Source organism: Quercus robur, chromosome 7 (genome assembly GCF_932294415.1).
Source record: "Quercus robur chromosome 7, dhQueRobu3.1, whole genome shotgun sequence".
Taxonomy (NCBI): Eukaryota; Viridiplantae; Streptophyta; class Magnoliopsida; order Fagales; family Fagaceae; genus Quercus; species Quercus robur.
The window spans coordinates 7,991,061-8,005,589 of NC_065540.1; positions in this window are offsets into that span (position 1 = coordinate 7,991,061).

The following is a 14,529-nucleotide window of genomic DNA, read 5'->3' on the forward strand; positions in this document are numbered from 1 at the left end:
ATAATAATACTTAAGCAGTTTCGTGGGGAAGGGGAAACTTTTCTTTGCCCACGCGACTTCGTACGGATCCTCAAGTGCATCGCGTGTAAACAAAGCTGAATCAAGTATTTGAATATTGAGGAGGTGTTTTTGATATTCTTGTATTAGGAAATATGTGTAATATTATTTAAAATGTGAAAATATGTATTAAAACTAATTTACCAAACACCCCTTGAATATTTACGAAAGTAAATGAATTATTTGAGATGAGGGAGTTTCAGTTAGCTCAATCACTAAAGTTTCGTGTTCAAAATAAAATTAAATAAATAAGTCTGAATTTTTTATACTTGGTTAAGCTCGTTTACTACCTTACAAGTCAAGATTTGAGTTTATTAACGAACTAGTCACTAACCTGTGCTATGCATGAGAATCTACCTATTTGTGAAGTAAACTAAAATAATTTTATAAAAAATTTAAGAAACTACACGATTGCATGATTTGCTATTGTATGACTTCAATTTGTGTTACAATTTGATGAAGAAGTTATTGCTTAAACGTGCAACGGCTTACAAAAAAATTGTTAGACAGTTTTAGATACTGTATAAAAAAAAACTCAAAAATTCAGATATTAAAACTTCTAAAATACCAAAAAATATTAAAGAATCAGATGATTTACTACCTAGAAATTATTGAAACAAGACAAAATATATATATATAACTAAATAATAGAGAAATATAAGAGAAAAATGAATTACATTCAAAATAATAATTTCAATTACTACAAGCTTTTTTATCTTGTAAAAAACGGCTAAAGAAAGTTTGATGGTTCATGTACAAAAAATATTTTTTTTAAAATACATGAAAAACCATAAAATAATTTTTTTTAAAACAAAGTAAAGAACAAAAAATAATATAAGAAGAGTTCATACCTTTACTCGGTTTTTAAAAATAAATATTGGGATTTGCTTTACTTTTATAGTGTTCATGATTAACCTCTCAAATTTAGAGATAAATTATCAATGTTTAAGTTTGAGTTTAAGTTAGACTTATTAGATAGAGTTTCACTCTTTATTAAGTTTGAATTAAACAAAAAAAAATTTGTTTTAAAAAAATGATAATGATGAGTTTGAGTTTAAGTTAGACTTGATAGAAAAATAAAGTTTAACTCCTTGTTAAGTTTTGAGTAAACAAAAATAATTTTATTTAAATATTGTGCTGACCTGAAAATTTGTGAGAGTTATAAACTAGGTTACAAGTTCAAATTTTATTTATTTTATTATCAAACAAGTACTCAGTTAAGCTTGTTTACTACCCTACAAGTCAAGCTTTGAGTTTATTGACCAAGTAGGTTACAAGTTCAAATTTTATTCATTTTATTATCAAACAAGTTCGAACTTATTTATGAGTTACTTGAATAACTTATCTATATCCTCTTAAAAAAAAAAACTAACTTATTTATACTACTATTTAAGGGGATTACCCTATTTTGACTCCTATTTTTTGATACCAAAAATATCATTTCTCATTTTTAGAAAGTTTAAATAATATCTTTAGGAGAAATGCTATGTTCATAATATTTTTACAACAAATTCTAAGTGGTAGATTATTATTAGTGGGGTAAAAAAGTAATTTTAGTAATAAATTCAAATTATAACCAATAATAACTAACTACCTATAATTATTTGTGAGAATATTGTGAACCTAGCACTTCTCTATCATTAGACATGTAAAATAACTAATTTTAAAACTCCTAAATTTTTGATAAATTTATAAAAATAAAAATAAACACAGTTTAAACAAATGGTTTTTCCTTAAAAAAAAAGTTATATACAAGTTTTATTTTCCCCTTTGTTATTTTGAACATATCTACTCTCGCGTACTCACTAACTTTATACTTCTAATAATAGGTAGTTACTTCATTCTACATATCTCTTTGTTGTGAAATTTTAAAGTACTCGCAAATGTATGATCTGTATCGAAGTATAGTTTGACAAGAACGAGGTCGAACCCACAAGGACTTGAATGAACGTAAGAAAAATAAATCAAATCTTAACTAAATTAATCCTAATCTAGTTTAATAAAAATTAGTTGTTTGCAATTAAATAAACTAAACAAATAATAAAATTAAGCAAATAGTTAAACTAAGCAAAATATATAAAGTAATAAAAAGATGTAAACAATCAAGAGAAAGGAATTAAGATTTTGGAATCCACCTTGTAAGTCATATCAGGATATATTTATGATTATTAATTTTTCACAACTCACTACATGATAATCTATAAATCAATCTTGCTATCATGGAAAATATTCTCATTAAAATCCATATTTTAAAAATCAAAAGCATGTTTTTCTTCGCTTCTTAAGTATAAAATCAAATCATCAATTGTATTCGTAGCCAAACAAATCACAAGATATATCCAATTTTATAATCAAAAATTAATAAACCAAGCATTCAATTAATTAAGATAAATCCTAAATCATGAGAAAAACATGATTGAACTCATATCTAGAATTTCATCTTAGTCAATTGATATAAAGCAAGAACAATTTAAATCATTAAAGAATAATTGTTGTGAGAAAAATCAAATCACATAAATATTACTGATAATCCTTAATAAGGTTTCATCCTCAACCCTAATTATAAATTTAGCTGCTCATAGTAATTAAAAGATAACACAAAAATAAAATACTAAATATTAAACTAGACAAATAAAATAAAACTAACTGTCATGGAAGAAAACCAAAGAAGTAGCCGCACTTTCTATACATACAGCCCTCAGCCCTAGCCTCTTTGAATTTTGCTCTAAAGAGCCTTTAAATTGATCAAGGAATCTTATTACAAGTTGAATTCCCGTTTGGAGAAAATCCTAGATTTTTAGGCTTCACTTAACCGACGATTTTGACCCATTTAACGTCAAAATTCGGACTTTTGGCAAACTACAAAGTTGTAGCCCTTTAAGTTAAAGTTTTAGCCCAACTTGAATCATATCGATTGGACATCTAAGCCGAAATTTATGCCAAAAATACTAACTGATGTGCAATCTGGAATCCTAATCCGAATTGAACTTGGATTTGATGCAAATTTCCTTTGATTTTCTGCTCCAGTTGGACTTAAATTTAATTGAGTTGGTCTTCTTAAACTTCATCATGGCCCTTGTAAAAGTAAAGTCCATTAGCTTTCTTCTTTGCACAAATCCACTTATTTAATTTCATTCTTCTACAAAAGACAAATTCATGCAATAAGATTCAATTAAGCACAAAACTGATTATTCAACATTATTCCAAAACCAAATATAAAATGCATGAATTAACTCAAAATAAGTATGACAATACTTTCTAAAATGATATAAATATGCAAAATTAAGCTATTATCAATGCACATCACTCTCCATATTTATCATCCTTTTTCTTTATTCTTCAAATTCTAAAAAACAAATCCAATCTTGCATATCTATTCCCAAGCTCCCACTAATTTCAAAGGAAGGCAATCACTCAAAACTCAATTAAGAAGGTATGAGCATACAATTGGTTTTTAATAAATTTCATTATATTGCTTTGTCTTCTCTTTGTCTCTCTCTCTAATTGCTCCACACACACACACACAAAAGTGCAGCGCATGTGAGGATGCTAGTTAAAAAAAAAAAAAAAAAAAACGTGCAACGCATGTGAGGATGCTAGTTATATATACATACACTAAAATGTTATATCTCTTCACAAATCTATGCTTGATTAATAGATGATGATTAGAATATATTATTTGAATTACTTGGATATAAAAGGTTGTTAACGAACTAATAAAAATTAGACCAACCTTGTATTTTGAAAAATTATATCATAATTTTTACTACAAAATGCAATATTTGTATCATCAATAATTTTTTTTTTTTGGTTGAGAAACAATCAATTATTAATACTAATTTTATATATAGAAACTTATTTACAAAATAATAAAGTCTATGTAAATATGTTTTCATATATATATATATATATATATCAAGTCTTAGCTTGTTCACAAACCCGTAATAATTATGTTTGATTATTTTTTTATTTTTTATACAAGATAGAATTTTACTTTAACATAATCTAAGTGTATATGTGTGTGAAGCTCCCTTCTGAAGATTTGAACCCCGGCTCTTGACCCCTACACTCCACAAGCACTTATAGAGTGACTATCGCACAAAGGGTGTGCAGTGGTAATTATGTTTGATTTTGACTTATTCACTTATCAAACATAAACTTAGACTTAAATTTAACTCGTTTATTAAAACAAGCATTTTTCTATGCCAACATTATTCGTCAATGGTTTTTAAAGCTTTAGGCATTCAGGGCCTATGCTATTGAGCATGCCTCTCACTATCTCACATGCTTGTGAGAGATGTGCTTCATGGAACGGACATAATAATCTAAAATAATTTTTCATAGGGAAAAATACAGTTAACATCCTTAAGGTTTAAACTACTACCAATCAAGTCTAAAGAATTTTCAAATTAACCAATTTGGTCCTTAATCACTGTAAGAGAATAGAAAAATGAGCAACGGTTTAGGATCTAAATTAAGTTTAGAGATTAAATTGGCCAGTTTTGAAAAAGTCTTTAACCTGAATGATATTAGCTAAAGGATGAAACTTGTGTCCAATGCTTTTTGCATTGGTCATGATATAATTCGAAACCAGCGCCTTTTTGCATTGGTATTAGCCAAAAAGCACTAGACACAAGTTTTACCTTGAAACTGGACACGATATTATTTTGGTCTGTATCGATCAAGAGCATCCACATTGGTGAAGCCATAAATTTAGCAATATGGCTCCACAAAAGCTACTTTATCTATTGAATCTATATTTTTAGCTATTTGATTAAAATAATATAAAAAAATTCATTAAAAAGCATTGTGGATACAATCAAAAGATATTTTTTTAATTAAAAAATAGTGTGAATACAACAATTATATATATATATATATTTTTTTACATATGAGCTACAGTGCATAGCCAAAAGTAATTGTGCATTGTAGTTGTGGAGCCAAAAAATATGGTTTTGGCTCCACTAATGTAGCCACATTTTGATATTTGGTAGTGTTAAAAATAGCAATATACTACCTCCTTCTCAGTTTGTTTGTCCTCTATTCTATTTTGGAATGTCCCAAAATATTGTCCTATTTTTAAAAATAAATTATTAGTTTACTAATGTTTCTATTTTACCCCTACTTTATTTTCAAAACTATTTGAAAAGAAAACTAACTAATATTTAAAAAAAACCAATTTAATTGGAGTACTTTTTTAGTTGTCTCATTAAGAATTAACTCTTTTTTAAAAAGTTGATAAATTTATTTAAAGGTAGTTTTGTAAACTAATACATTTTTATAAAACAAACAAGATAATAAATGATATTCTTTTAAAAAGTTTGATTTTTAAATAAAACAAACAAATTGAGAAGGAATGAGTAACTTTTTAGCACCAACGATAGTAGTGCTCTCTAGCCAAAACTTGTGTTAACTGTATCTCTTTTTCCTAAGCTAGAGCGTGAAATTCAAACTTGGACAGGAGCGTGCTGTGTGCGTATAGCAATGGTCGTTACAACTTACAATAAAAAACGCACGTGGTTGAGCCTTCGAGTAGGTGGGTTTTCTTTTCTTTTCTTTTTTTCTATGTATTTTTTAAGAGTAGGTGGCTTTTCAGGTAGCGCACAAGAGTGGAACGTTGATGGATTTTGGCGAAGTGGTAAAGGTAAAAAGGAAAAAAAAATTGCATATTTGTTATTACTGCCTCCGCCCCACGAAAATCACCGCCCATTTGATTTGATATTGGCGGATTGCGCCGCTATATTGAGCGAATTGTCAATTCCTATGGGCTGTCGCTTTGGGGTGTGGTCGTAAAAGAGTACGAATTGTGTCATGTTGTGTATAAATTATACGCACACAGGTTCATCAAAAAAAAAAAAAAAAAAAAAAAAAAATTATACGCACACAGTTTTCATGCTTTGTAGGGCTGGGCCAGCCCATCCTATTTGAAAATTCTTTGCTATTTATTAGGTTTTATTTGTATTTGAGACGGTCGGATTATAAACAACGGTCAACGGTCAAGAATTTCCAATTCAAAGTTGAAACATGTAATTTTTTATTTCAACCAAACAGGTGATTCCAAATCTTTCTCTCTCTTACTAGGTAAAACTTATTAATTTAAAATTATAATCTAATTTTGTGTTATGTGTCTAAATTTATATGGGGACAATACCATAATTATAAGTTTGTGCTATGTATCCACTTAAATTTTTTAATTTTTATACTAAATGAGTTAATGAGTACAAAATACTAAGACTTTAATATTAATTAGCTATAAATTTTTTTAAAAATCAATCACATATACTCAATAAAAATCACCACACAACAAATATCACTACAAGTTCTATCTTATTAAAAATTAGGAAAAAAATGACTGTAAGTAGTATTAAATTTAGATAAGAATTTTAATATGTGACTAATTACGTTTACTTTTAAAAAATTAATTTGAATAATTATCTATATTTTTATGATTAAACTTGTGTTTAATTTTAAAGGTATCTATAAGTATGCATGTGTTACATTTTTTTTTTATATATAATAATTTGAATAATTATTTCTATTTTTATAATAAAAATTGTGTTTATTTTTAAATAAATCCTTGCATTTGCATGAGTTACATGCTAGTTTTAAATAAGAGTTGTGCTACAGACAAGTTTTATTATATTGAGTTTACAAACTAATGCATCATCAATCATAAAGAAATAATTCAAATATTCAGTATCAATCAAATTCATTATCATATTTGTAGTATTTTTATTAAGGGAAATGTTAACAAATGCCATAAGGGCATTGATTTATGAACTATTTTTAGAAATATTTTATGGAATCTATATATATATAATAATAGATAAAATTAAGAGAAAATCTAATTAGATTTCAAATTGGAATTCAATTAGAGTCTAATTTTGCGTCATGTGTCCCATTTAATTTAAGTTTTTAAATATTTATGCCAAGTGAGTTAATTCAATTTAAGAATTGGATTTTAATTAAAGTTTAATTTTGCAACATATGTCTCATCTAATCTAAATTTTTAAAATTTTGTGCCAAATGAGTTAATTAAGTGTAAAAAATGAGGATTCCAATATAAGTAAATCATAAAATAAAATAAAAAAAAACATAATTTTTGAATGATTTTATATTTATGAGTTTTTTTTTTTTTTTTTTTTGTATAACTAAAAACAATTTAAGTTTATAAGTCATTTATGTAATATACCACAATTATGTGTGGTTCATTACTAACTATGTAATATATATATTAACTTTTTAAAACCAAGGTTTAAAGAAAATTAAATTAGAATCAAAATTAGATTTTTCTTTTGTTAGCTTTCCATATAAATTAAATTGTTTAGATTTTTTGCTTTTTTTTTCTTCTGTAAATTAATGAGCATTTTTTGTTGTTGTAATGTATCTATTAAGATAATTTGTATGAAAAGATATTTGTGGGGCATAATAGTTTGTGGGCTCGGCCCGCTCGCTTATGGGGAGTCCACAGGCCCCAAACTGAAGGAGGCCAGGGCCCAGGCTCAAAAATAGTGAGCCCAAAGTGGCCCAAAGATACAGCCGAGGACAGCTTAGTCCTCGGCAGACCCAAAGTCTCACTGATGAAAGTGGCATACAAGCAAACTTAAAAGATCAGAAAATATCTCGGGGAAATTGTCCTTAATACCCTTCATTGATATGACATTACACCTAACAGAACCTGATTTTTAGGCTTTATTAACAATCCCCAGCAATTCTGGGATTAGATTGACGGGACAAATATCAGTCCTGGAAAAATTGACCCTACACGTGGACGAGGACAACAAACGTAGGCTAGTATAAAAGGAAAGGTAAACTAATTAGTGGGGGATCCCGGATAATATATGCGCTCCACCATGAAAAACCTACCGCTGGGTAACCGGAGAGAAACACTAGTGCTCCTTGGACATGATCGAGGAGTCCAATCCCTCAATTTATAAAGTTATTGGGCTTGGATACCCGGATTAAAGCCTTTTCTGGTCTAGGTTTATCTAAGGTCCGGCCTGGATCAACGCCCAGTGACCCAACGCTAGCCTTTCAAGCCCACTCTCTACAAATCTTATTGTGAGGGATCCTTCACGTGCGAGCCCAACGTCATCGTTGGAGCGCCAGAGAATCGTGTCCCTACAATATTGAATGTAACAAACTGTAATTGAGGTGAATGATTTCATGCACCTATTCCAATTCAATTTATGAGATACTATTTAACCAATTTATTATTTTATTTTGTATTATATTTGGTAGAATTTCACTAACAATAATTGTGAATTGATATTATATTTGTAGTATATAGTGATCTTCAAAATTGCATGTAATAGCATTGTAATGAGAAATTTGGTGTAAATGAAAATTGTAAGGAAAAACTATTTTAGTACCTCCAAATGTCTTAGTTGAATTATGTCCTATATGTTTAATAACCCAAACTAACAATAATAGGATCATTACAATTCATCATTCCCGTGTGTAAGCACAGGTTACATACTAGTATATATAAATAGGTAAAGTTTAGAGAAAATTCAATTATAGTTTTAAATTAGAATCCAATTTTGCATCATGTGTCTAAATTTATGAGAGGACCACTCATGATTATCCATGTAGTGGTAAGGGGTCAAAATTATATATTGGGTCTTGGGCCTTGACCGAAGACGTTGGTTGGTCTGAGGACAAATAAACAATAATGAGGGTGTTAAACTTAAAGTCCCATAAGTATGTTGCAAATGGAAATGTTGGGGGAGGTGGTCTGAGGAGGAGTATCTCCTCGGATAAACGAAGCACAAACCAAATGTATATTCTATCGTTCAAAATAACCTTCTAGGAAATTCCACTGATAGGGATGCGAATTATGAACATACAAGAGGGATGAAAGCTTAGAAATATCTAAGAGAAAGTTGTTACCATCGCATTGAATGCTCTGTAGCTAACCCTCTGGGTGCATTAATAAGGAAGTGATCTTTGAACAATGTTTTTCAACCTTACAGCTACCCCAAAAAACTTTAGAAGGGTGCTAATAAGACAAGGATCAACATGAGCGATCTACTGTCCACGTGTAAGGTGAAGATAAGAAAATGGAGGTAGTCTAAATTTGAGGAAGGGCCCTGAAAGAAAGGGATATAAAAATAGTGATAGAAAGCACTGTAGCAATCAAAATTGTATTTGTAATTTGGACAATTGATTCATATAAGAGCTGGCCTTCTCGGATTGTGCTGAGAGCGAGTTTACTTAGACAAATCCTTCTTGCTCTTGCTTGATTGTCTTTTAAATTCATTATAACTGTTATTCAACTCATTAGGACTTAGTTTCCAGACCCACTCTCTATAAATTCATTGTATTGGGCTCATTGGACCAATATCCATTTACACTTTGGGCTTGGGCTCAAAATCGTGTCCTTACAATCTCCTTAAGTTTATGCCATGTGTCCAGTTAAGTTTTTTAATCTTTGTGCCAATTGATTAATGAGTGCAAAATACTAAGAATCTAATATTAATGAACTATAATTTTTTTTATAAAAAAACTAATCATATATACTCAATAAAAATAACCATACAACAAAGATCACTACACGTTCTATTTTATTAAAAAATTAGAGAAAAAAATGATCATAAGTAGTATTAAATTTAGGCGAGAATTTTAATATGTGACTAATTATGTTTACTTTTAAAAAAATAATTTAACTAATAATTTATAGTTTTGTGATAAAAACTGTGTTTAATTTTAAATGTATCTATACATATGCACGTGTTACATGTTTATTTTTTATTTTTTTTATATATAAATAATTTGACTAATTATTTATTTTTTATAATAAAAATTATGTTTAATTTTAAATGCATTAATGCATTTGCATGGGTTACATGCTAGTTTTAAATAAAAGTTGTGCTATGGACAAGTTTTATTATATTGAGCTTACAAACTAATGCATCACCAATCATAAAGAAATAATTCAAATATTCAATATTAATCACATTCATTGTCACATTTGTAGTATTTTTAGCATTTTCATTAAGGAAAATGTTAACTAATACTCCTTTCGTCTTACTTTAATTGTCTTGTTTGAAAAGTCAAACTTTTTAAGAGAATATCATTTATTGTTTTGTTTATCTTATAAAAATATATAAGTTTACAAAATTACTCTTAAATAAATTTATCAGATTTTTTTTAAAGATTTATTCTTAATGAGGCAACTAAAAAGATCCTCCAATTAGATTAATTTTTAAAAAAATATTTGTTATTTTTTAAAAATATTTTTGAAAATAAAGTAGGGGTATAATAGGAACATTAGTAAACTAATAACTTTTATTTTTAGAAACAGAACAATATTTTGAGACATCCTAAAATAAAATAAAGGACAAACAAACTAGGACGGATGGAGTACCTTAATGACATTGATTTATGAATTATTTTAAAAAACATTTTATGAAAAAATGATAAATCAATTCCCTTTTTTTTGTGTCAGTTTTTTATATTTTCCATGAAAGTATTGTTAAAATTTTCTAAATATAGTTTAGGCACTCAATAATATGACCATTTTATTAAAATAAACTATCTAATTTGGTTGCATTATCACGTTTGTAAGTTTTATATAATAAAAATTGTAATATTTTTAGCATTTTTTAAAAATAAAGGGTTTGGTTTACTCTTAATATTTTTTTAATTGGGGATCTTCTTTTATTTTAATAAGAAACTGTTACATCATCCATTAACTAAACAAAATATAAGAATTAAAACTCACTACCTCTTACTATTATGTATTTAAAATAAAAAGAAACCTACAATTAAAAAAATATTAAAGGTAAGCCAAACAATAAAATAAGCCGGAGGATTTGGTTGCAGTAATAACTTGTAGCCTAGTACCTATGAAAGTTACTAAAACTTTATATTGACTTTTTGCCAGATTCTCAAAAAAAAAAATATTGACTTTTTGCCAAAAGTTAAATCCGTGGTGCACTATTATTATTTTAATAATTAAATGACGTTATAACATTTATGAGAAAGTTTCTAGAAATTTGAAACATTGATGAATGATCATAGAGTCTATTTATTTTAATTTATAATATCAACTATATATTTTTTTTTCAAGAAAAAAAAAAATTCAACCTTGTTTTCTTCGCTTATTTTTGACCTCGATTATTGGGATGGTTGGCTGTGTGATTGCACCTGCACCTTACATTCATTATCGCCACGCATACCCGTGGACTTTGGGTTTTGGGAGACATGTAGCGGGCTTGGCAATGCGTTTTGGGGCAGACAACAAGTGCTGCTGCCTGATTACAACGTTGTATGCATATTCGTGTTAGCTAAGTAATGTGTCAATGACAATGACATTGGCATCAGCTTGTCCAAAAATTTGTGTCTAATTTTTAGGACAAGAAAGTTAACAACCTATTTTTATATTTTAAACATTCACTTTTAAAAACATCACATGTTATATTATTTATTTTATATTACATTTTATTAAAATATCAAATTTAAAACAAAAATTTAGTTGTTTCTTTTTTTTCTTCACACACAGTAAGCATCATCCACTCTTTTATTTAATTCTCAGAGATACATAAAGAAATGATATAAAACTAAATGTAAAATGAATATTGCCAGTGTAAAACTACACACTTACTGTAACAATAATGTATTTTACACAACTTTGCATGAGCTTAGTTGGCTAAAATGTGACACTTATTTTATTATACAAGCACTAATGTGAATGCCCTTAGTCTTAACTTAGTAGGTTGTAGACTATGTGTATGCTTTAAGTAACACATACACTGCTGCCTACGTTAGGTGAGTTGGTACTTTTCTAAACCTTAAAGGCTTGAGGGGTTCATGGACCTCAGTTTGAATGGTCCCGAAATGAGGAAAGATGGAGTTATACTGTCGATTGTCAAAAAATAGAAAGAAAAAAGAAAAAGAAAAAAGTAACACATGCAATAATAAGCCGTGACAACCTTGCTAGGCTTGGCCATGGGCAAGTGATGAGGCGATGGGACTTTCTTGGGCAAGACATGGCTAGGTTGGTATTCTGTTTTAAGTTTAGGCCTTGGCGTGTTTGGTCAACTCATCTGCTTGGTGTGCATGGCCTAAGGTGGAGTTAAATGGGCACATGCTTGGGTTGATACGTGCGCTTACATGGCCTTATTGGTTAGATGGGCTGGTAAAACAAATGGCATTAAGAATGGTAGAGCAGTTACCAAACAGTTTCATGTAGAGACAACCTTGCTGGTGTGTTGATAGCGTGAAAATGCTTTTGGAAAGCAAGCAATTGTGTCCCAAAGTCAGCTTTTAAATTGGTGCAGCAATTCCAAGGAAAACTACCTAAGTAATTACCATTCACAATTCCTAAAAACTGATATGCGTGTTAACATCATGTAAGAGGGAGGCAAAGCAAGCCTACTTAAGTCTGTTTGGTGGAGAAGATAGAAAAAGTGAGAAGATAAAAAATGAGAATGATATGGAAAAGTAGATAGATGAAGAACATTTTTATTTGATTGATAAGAAAAATGGAAGAATAGAAAAAAAAATTTGTATAAATTTATTTATATACCCTTATTAAAAAATTTATGCCTAATTTTTTAATTTATTTTAAAGGTAAATAACCAACGAAAAAAAGACAATCACCTCACTTTATTAAAAAAGAAAAATCATGGCTAGTATAAAATATATATATATATATATATTTTTTAAGTCCAACTTTTAAAAATGTATTTATAAACTACGTCCCGTTAAACCCAAAACAAGGAAAAGAGAAAGAAAGAAACAAGTACAAACAAACAAACAAACAAAAAAAAAAAAAAAAAAAAAAACCAAAACATGAGAGGAGGGGTAATTCAGTCATTTGACTACAACGACTCTTCTTCTATTTATTTTCTTCTTAAATTAGAAAGATAGCATTTTAGTGGGCTTGAGGAGAAAATACCTAAGTCCCACCAATTTTCCCTCCTTAAAATTTACCCAACCAAATACCAAAAATAAAAATACAAATTTTCTCTCCCATTTTCTCTCATCTTTAAAATCCATCCAACCAAACGCACTCTTAGGCTCAGAGCGTTTAGAGGGAAAAAAGGTATATGTGTGTTTTATTTATTTTTATTTATTTTGGTGGTTAGTTTTAACAAATGCATATTTTGAGTTAGTGTTTTGATGCAAGGGAACCTCAATGTCATATGTACCTTTTGGTAACATGAAAATTTTTGTTATTGTTCTCCTATAATTTTGATGTGTGCTAGGCACTTTTAATTTTACCTAAATAGATGGTTGATTCCTTAGTGTTTATGTTGGGATATTGGCTTTGACTAAGAGTGTGTGTGTATAAGCTGTTGCAAACAATGTTTTGGGTTTTGAAAATGCACTTTTAAGCTCTTAAATCGCCTAACCAAATAGACTCTAAAGTATGACATACCTAGCTCCATAATGAATTAAAAACTTTGGCTTATTGGTTGAGACTAAGAATGACATATCCAATGCTATTATGAATTAGAAGAATTAGGTGAGAAATATGCAATTGCGAAAACAATATTTTTCTCCTGCATCCGTCATATGTATCATCTCTCTCGTAATATGTTGTGCACATGTTAGATAAATGATATATCTTCTTCTACTAAAGGCAACTTTAAATTGGTGTAGTAATTCTAAGGACAATTATTTCTTTCATTATTATGGGTGTGTTAACATTAGATGAGAGAGAGAGAGAGGCAAAGCATGTTTGCTAAGGCTCAAAGCATGTTGAGAGAGTAACGAGGCATTATGTATATGTTTTTGTAATTTTTGGTTGTTAATCTTGACAAATGCATATTTTGAGTTCGTATTCTAGCAAGGGAGCCTCAAAGTCATTTGTACTTCTTGGCAAGGCAATAAATGTTGTCATTGTTCTCCAATAATTTCGATATGTGCTACACACCATTAATTCACACAAATGAGATTCTCAACCAAAAAAAAAAAAAAAAATCACACAAATGGACTATTGATTCCTCAGTGTTTTTGTTGGGTTCTTGGTTGAGATTAAGTATGATATACCTAGTGTCATAATCAACTAAAAAAATTGGGTTATTGGTTGAGACCATGCATGACGTACCTAATGCCATAGTTAATTAAAGAAAAATGGTGATAAATGTGCCACTATTAAAGAAATAGTGTCTCATGCATTAGATATATGTATTATCTATTTTGTAATATGTTTTGCACAGGTTAGATAAATGAGATATCTTATCATACCAAGGGTCCCATTAGTCTCAATACGGTCAGGAACACGATAATTTTCACGTTTGCTTACATCTAATTGATTCATAATAAAACTAATATATCTTAACAACGACAATAATAAAAGTAATACTTCTCAAATCACAACCGACCATGCCAACAATAATGAAAAATATTGTCTTTCCAATTTTTTATGTAAAAAAAAAAAAGTCACTCTCTACTATAATTCCCTTGCCCTATTGCATGCACCAAAATATTAATAAAACTAGTTGCTAACCCGTGCGATGC